The sequence below is a fragment of the Arvicanthis niloticus genome, chromosome X (assembly GCF_011762505.2).
Source record: "Arvicanthis niloticus isolate mArvNil1 chromosome X, mArvNil1.pat.X, whole genome shotgun sequence".
Taxonomy (NCBI): Eukaryota; Metazoa; Chordata; class Mammalia; order Rodentia; family Muridae; genus Arvicanthis; species Arvicanthis niloticus.
The window spans coordinates 98,719,742-98,727,851 of NC_047679.1; positions in this window are offsets into that span (position 1 = coordinate 98,719,742).

Below are 8,110 nucleotides of genomic sequence, written 5' to 3' on the forward strand. Positions count from 1 at the left end.
CATCATCAGAGAGGTTTCCTCAGACAGAAACAGGTGCAAAGGCTTACAGCCAAATACTGTACAAAGAGGGGGCAGGGGCTGACTTTGTAATGCACCATTCTAAATCAGATGTCTCCATAAATCTCTCCCTTCAGAGCTCAGGGAACCTCCTAGAAGAGGATTCAGAAAGAATGTAAGAGCCATAGGGGTTGGAGGACACCAGGAGAACAAGGCCCTGTAAACCAACATGAGCAAAGCTCATATGAACTCACAGAGACTGAAGCAGCATGTACAGGGCCTGCACAGGTCTTTACTGTTGGCTCCTCTGCGTATATACTACAGCTCCCAGTTTAGTACTCTTATGGGACTCCTGAGTATATGAGTGAATGGGTCTCTAATATTTGTGTTTTCTCTTGAGTTCTTTTCCTTCTATTGGTTTGCCTTGTCCAACTTTAATGTGATTTTTTTTGCTTTTTTTGTGTTTTGTTATCTCTTAATATTTGGTTCTTTTTGGATGAAACCCAGAAAAGGAGTGGATCTGGATGGGTGTGTGTGTGTGTGTGTGTGTGTGTGTGTGTGTGTGTGTGTGTGTGTGTGTGAAGAGGAACTGGGAGGAGTGGAGGGGTTAAAAACTGTAATTAGAATATATTTTATGGAAAAATAAGCTATTTTCAATAAAAAGGTAAATTTCCAGTTGTGTGTAGTTGTTTCTGCCTTTAATTGTAGCACTAGGTAGGCAGAGGCAGTTGGGTATCTTTGAGTTTGAGGTCAGCCTGATCTATATAATCAATCCCAGGCCAATGCTGGCTACATAGTGTTTCCCATCTCAAAAACTAACAGAAAAACAAGAAAATATTTGAGTCCAGGAGTCACCCCACAAAACATACAAACATGGATCTCAGCCATACAGGGATAGTTTATTGAGAATTTGCCCCAGGACTGCAATCAATCAGGGCTGCAAAGCAAACTCAGGAGCTGATTGCAACCTCGAACCAGCATTTCAGACCTTTTTAAGCCTGAAATCTACAAATATCTGTGTTAAGTTATTCCACTGATCAGGATTTAGGGATAGGGGGCTTCCTTAGATCATGTCTTTCTTGTACATTTATCCTGTTCCCACTGGTCAACTGTGGTAGGACTTGCCTTGTCTAACATTCATGTCTTAACTTGCCAACCAGGATGTCAGTTACCCATGTACATGTTTTTATTTTTTGGCAGGTAGGATGTCAATTCCCAGAGAGGTCTTGGAAACTTAAAACCTTTACTTGACCTCTACTCAAAATGGAAGTCTTATTTCAAATGTTTTTATATTGGTGCATGTGTCTCTCTTGTGTTGGGATCCATCCCAGGGGCAGCTTATAAAGGCAAAAACCATAAAAGCTCATACATAGGTACAGAAAGTGCTGCCAGATGGTTGGTTTGGGTTCAAGCTTATTGTGGCTAACTATGCAAAGCAGCTCTAACTGACTTTTATTGTGATTTCCAAGAACACCAGAGGAAAGAACATAACGGGATATGCGATCAAATAGTGCATAAGAAAATTCCCTAGTAAGAGTAGTAACAGCACATGAGAAAGTTTCCTTGTAACATTAGTAACAGCATAGAACGGCTGGCTAGAGAGGCAGTAGTTACTCAGGCCTTAACACAAAAGAAAGAGGATAAAACCTCCCAAAATGTCTCATTCTAAGTACACAGTGTTTAAATGACAGGTTTCCTAGGGAGATGTGAACACCTACTTGCCTTAGATAAGGATCTGACAACAGACAAAAGTAAGGATAGCATCAAAGTCCAACTTGGTGAGCCAGTGAGTTTTATTGGGGTTACTCACAGGATTCTGGGTGAATGATTACTTACAGTACCAGAAATGATTCAAAGACAGCTATATCACCAATACATGTAGGGAGAGAGGAACTTAGTGTGCCTGGTCAGTTTCGGGGACTTTCTACAGCCTTTGCATTGTTTACTTCCTGAGCTTAACTGAGCTGCTCTGCCGGATGCAATGTTTCAATCCCCCTTAGAACAATGTTTCCCAAACTTTCTCAATCTGCAACCCTTTAATACAGTTCCTCATGTTGTGGTGATCCCCAACCACAAAATTATTTTCATTGCTACTTCATAGTTGTAATTTTGTTACTGTTACTATATATGATTTATATAATGTAACTATCTGATATGCAGGATATCTGATATGCAACCCCTGTGAAAAAGACTTTCAATCCCCAAAGGGGTTTTAACCCACAGGTTAAAAACCATTTCTTTAAAACATCCTGTGTCTTAATGAGCTTCCCTCCAATATAGAAAGTTTTAATTTCAGAGGAGTTTGCTACACAACGCATATGTGGCAGTTTGAATATATTTGGCCCATGGGAAGTCACACCTCTAGGAGACATGGTCTGATTGGAGTATGTGTGGCCTTGTTGGAGGAAGTGCTTCATCTGCGGAGGTGGGCTTAAGGTCCTAAGCTTAACCCAAGTCCATCCTGCCACAGGGCACAGCCGCTTGGGAAGGCAGAATGCAGGGAGTTTGACTGTACTTACCCCATAGTGGCCTGTTCAGAATCATGGAAGCACCGCTGTGGGGTTGAGAAAGCACAGTCTGAGATGCGGGAAAGCCAGAGCTGGTTTGGGAATCCCTAGACCTGCGTCAAAGCTGGGGCCTTGGGGTTCTCAGACTCTTAGACATCCAGGTGCTGCTGGGAGTCGTGGAAGAGCAGTGAATGGAATCGAGGGTCCCATGGGCTAGGGACAGTGATTAGCCCAGGGTTGGGGGAAAAGGGGAGCTCCGGCTTGTCTCACAGGTATTGTCCTTGGATTGATGGAGGCAGGCATTGTGGCAGTTGTGGCTCGGGGTGCAGAGAGGCCTTCTGCAGGAGAACTAAGTTGAGGCTCTGTAGGTGAATTCCTTCTTCATGGCTCCCCATGGTGAATCATGATGAAAAAAGATAGCCCATGTTTCTAAACAGTTTATTGTCATGGTGGAAAATGGATGGGTAAAACCATACCCAGGGTGGGCCTGAGATTAAATACCCCTTTCAGGACTGTCTGGGCTAGGAAGCTTATTGGCTAAGCCCTTCAGGCCTCTAGGTACCTCATTAGCATGGAAAACTTTGTTTTGAGCCTATGTGATGGTCGAACACATTTCTTTCTTTCTTTTTTTTTTTTTTTTCCAAGAAGCCTGACACATGTTTCAAGTCAGGAGTCTGGCAGGAAGCTGGGAGTTGCCTAAGCTTCAGGTGTGTGCCCACCAAGTCTCCAAGTCTCTACCTGCTTTACCTTTACTAAACTTCCTGACATGGTTTTACATCCTACACAAAATAAGTAGTCTCTCCTGGTTGGCTTCTGATAAAGATGTAGAACTCTCAGCTCCTTCTCCAGTACCATATTTTCCTGGATGCTGCCATACTTCTGGCCATGATAATGGACTGAACCTCTGGAAATCTAAGCCAGCCCCAATTAAATGTTTGTTTTTATAAGAGTTGCTTTGATTATGATGTCTCTTCACAGCAATGGAAACGTTAAGACAGCATAGTTCCACATAATTTTGGTTTAGGCCATCGATCTCAGACTAATTGTTTTTTTTTTTTTCATAGAATATATTCAACATAAGGTTAACCTTTTCCATTTACCATTTCATCCAACTTTCTCTTACATTTTGAAGGAGATGACTAATGTTCAAATTTATCAGTTTTCAAAGTGTGATAAGTTGCTGCTAGACTTGATATGTAATTTCCACAGCAAGTCTATGTGCCTTCAATTTTCCAAATTAAACCTGGGCTGACAATGCTTCTATGAGAGCCATATACTATATATAACACAACTCCAACATCAGGTCTATTAGCGTTCTTTAGAGTAACAGAACTTATAGAATAAATCACTCTATCTATCTATCTATCTATCTATCTATCTATCTATCTATCAAAGGGGGATTTATTAGAATGGCTACAGTCCCCCTAATCCAACAATGGCTGGCTATGAATGAAAAGTCCAAGAATTCAGTAGTTTCTCGGCCCATGATGTTGGATGTTTCAGCTGGTTGTCAGTATAAGCTGGAATCCTGAAGAAGTATGGTTTAATGCCAGTGAAGGAACGGAATTACTGACAAGATGAGGGCAAGCAATCAAAGAACAAAAGCTTTCTTCTTCCATGTTCCTATGTAGGCTTCCAGTAGAAAGTGTGGCCCATATTAAATGTGTATCTTTCTATCTCAAGACCCAGATTAAAGGTTTGTGTCTTCCTGGATAGATTAGAAGTAGATCTTCCTACTTCAGATTAAGCAAAAATCCATTACTGGTGTTCCCTCCCATTTCTGAATTTTAATTCATTCCAGGTGTAGTCAAGTTGACAACCAAGAAAACCAAGAAGATCCATCACACCAGATAAGAAGTTGCTGAGGTCCAGCCTCAGCATAAGGAGTGTCCTGAGAAAGTGGGGGTAATGGGAACAGTACTGATTCAATGACTTGGAGTCAGTAGTAGATGCAAGCTGTCAGTTCAACTGCTTCCTCTTTGCCCAAGGATTCTCATCATTCTTTCTTCTTTTCATTCCTCACTCCTATTCTTCATTTTGACCTGAGAGCCTGAACCCAGTCTTTTATTTACTAAAGCTATATCATCAAGACTTTGACCATTGTTAACCATGTTTTAGAAGTTCTTAAATTTACATAAATTCTAAAAATACTGGCTTATTAGTTCCAGCCCTTGCTTTCTTAAAACAGAAGCTAAACAGAAAGGAAAAACACATTTCCTTATAATTTTTACACAGCCTGTTCTGCATGGGTAGCTGGGCACAGCAGACAGCAGTCTTTAGTAACTATTTTCATGTAAGAGCAGAAAGGTGACAGACTACTAAGGTTAAAATTATTTCTTACAAAGTTTCAAAACTTAAGCAAGTGAAGCAGCTATCTCTCTCTAATATCTCTCCAGGCACTGTCCTCTCCAATCCTTCAGGTAACTAGGGGAACAAAGCACTAACTTTTCATATGCTTGTACATCACCTTTTAATTCTCTAATCTTCATCATCTTAGCAATTACATGGCTTCATGTACTCTCTGATAATATTTGTTTCTAAATAATATATGAGCCTTCCTCCTATAAGATAAAGCCATCTATTATTTCCTTGCCTTTCTATAGATTTCTCCCTTTTCCCTATCTATGACTTTTCTTCTTGAGACTACATTAACTCTCTATCTTTGATGTCCCCCCAGTTCATCCTGGCTAATTAATCCAGCAGTCATCCAACAGGAGGGTACATGTATTTCCTCACATAATTCCAAGTTCAAGGCCAAGTCTTGCAATAAGTAATTTCTACAAAGGGTCATGTCAGGTTTTATGGCCTCTGTGGTTATATTGTCTAGATTCTTTCTCATGGCCACAAAGACCAAACATAGGCCTATTCCTCATCTGCCAGTCTCATGACCACTTGCATTCCTCATTCCTGAGAACCACATTTGTCTCATTTATTATCTGAGTAATGGGGGAAGTGTATTCTCCAGAAAGAGATATTGAAAGTAAAACACATAGACCAGACAGCAGATAAGTTCCAGGCCAACCGCAATCGATCAGCACATGTGGTGATAAACAGCCTGGCAATGCTTTAGGGGCAGGAACTTCCCCTTATGCAGCCTTGCTGGACCTGGCAAGAACCACTCTGAGTTATTGGTCAGAGGAGTCCAAAAGACTCCCCAAACATTATAGGCTATTGCTGTTGTTCTTGTTGCCTATCAGAAGTTGATGATAAGTCCATATTTTAAAGACACTACAGACTTCACACAAGGACCTAGATGATACACACTAGATCTGACTTGAAAGCCTCCCCCTTGAGGATTAGCAATTGTGGTACCAGAAGTTGCCATACAAACTTCCAGAACAACCAATAGTCATGCCAGCAACAACAACTATGAACTTCAACACCAACCAGCATAGTATGATATCTCTAAGGGTGCAGGAGGGGCATGAATATCCTGGAAGTAACCAACAGCTCTTTAATTGGCTGCATCCTCTCTTAGATGAGTCTGCCTGCCTTTGAGTCTGGCTTGTTATTCATTGCTTCTGTTTGTATTTTGATTCCTGCCTTCCTCACACCTTTCTCATCTCGTTCTTCATTCCACCCCATAACCTTTTTATTCACCCTTTTTTTCCTTACATTTTCATTCATCCCCAAATAAAATAGGGTCTGTTCAACAAGAGGGAAATGATACCTTGTACTAGAAACCCAACCAACTATCCAGGGCTAGTGATGTCATTGATCTTTGCAGAGAATCTACAGCCACCACTTTACTTAACCGGCACAATTCTTTTTTGCGGGGGTGGGATTTTGAGACAGAATTTCTCTGTGTAAGCCTGGCTGTCCTAGAACTCACTCTGTAGACCAGGCTGGCCTCGAACTCAGAAATCCACCTGCCTTTGCCTCCCAAGTGCTGGGATTAAAGGCAACCATCACAATTCTTAACTGCATTCTAAATATGTATCCTACACTCACATATAGAAGTGTAATGATCACCCCTCATTAAAGAAACTTATCTTTGCAAGAGACAGAGACCACCACAGAAAATCAATTTGGCAGTGTTATTCATACGGCTCTTCAATGAAATATGTGCTTCATTCATCACAGAGAACAAGTAATTCTGTGGTGCCCAGCCCAAACTGATCCATATGCTAGCTAACCCTTGCACCTACAGCTCAGGGAACATTGAGGAAGGGAGTGGGCAGAAAGATTGTAAGATCTAGACAAACAAGAAGTCTGCTCTCAGACTGCATCCCCAAGAAATGTCAGGGAAACTATGAAGTCTCAGCACCATGACAACTTAAGCAAGACCTGACAAAGATGACACTAGCAGATAGATTATGGTAAACATGAAAGGGGGAAATCCCCAGAAGCTCTAACCCTAGAGAAAGAACTACAGGCAACTAGGTAATGCTGTGAGCCAGAAGAAATAATCTTCCTACAGTTGATTATCCAATACCAAATAGTCAGTCCTGAAATCATAAACATGCAGGTAATATATGCTCTGAGCAGGTTATTGTGACAGGGCTCCAGACCTTAGCACAACTGACTCCATGATGGAAGTACCATTCAGGCTATAAAACTCAGCATGTAGACAGTATCACCTGCAAAAACAAAAGACATAATCCATCAAAGTATTTAGTTCTGGGAAAGTCTCTAAAGGTACTAACCTTGCCTTTTGGCGTCTGTAGTTTCACTTTTGGCCAACTGTTCTTGTTAACTGAAGTATGTCAACCCAGGACAAGTGTGTGTGTGTGTGTGTGTGTGTGTGTGTGTGTGTGTGTGTGCTTAAAAGCTCATTCTGAAAAAGGCTGGGGCTAAGTTGAGACCCCAAACACCCAGTGTGTTTGCTGGCCAGCTAATAAAGACTTTCTGTTGGCTAAAACCCATGTCCAAGCAGTCTTCTCTGGTGAAAACTTTACAACAGCTATAGTTACAGATACATGTAACAACAAGTAAAGAAAAAGAGGCAATCAATGTAAAAGAGCAAGAGGAAGCACATGGGAATGGTTTGAGGTAGAAAGGGGAAGAGGAAATGACATAATTGTATTTCAATTAAAAAAATTAAAAACAAAATTAATATTTGAATGCACTTTTACCTAAAAATAATACTTGATACATACAACTATGAATCGTCTACCTTATATTTTGCTGGGCTAATGTATGATGGACTAGTTTAAGAGGCTTGATAACTTCGTTTTGTGGGACTTTGGTAGAGATGGGTGGTTCCAACTTAAGTACTAAGATTTTCCTCTGGGTCGCTAAATTAATCGGAGTATAACAGACTGAAGTTATCAGAATGTATGCCTTCTAAGTGAACTGGACAGCAATGATCTTATATTAAAGCTTAACCCTAATCGTGATAAACCCTCTTTTGTTTGTTTGGGATTGGAAAAAAAAGCGAGGGTGGGTTATATAATACATACACAGATTCATACGCGCACACCATACAGGCAAATATAGTCCCACACGAAATAAAGGGAGAATTGGCGGTGTTACTTATTTGGTTACTCAATGAAATATGTGTTGCATTCATCGCAATGTTCTTTCAGTTATTCCATGCAGTTTAGATTTCAGAAACCTCACTAGGAACTGGATGAGAACGTGGCTTCAGTTTCCTGGCCGGCCCC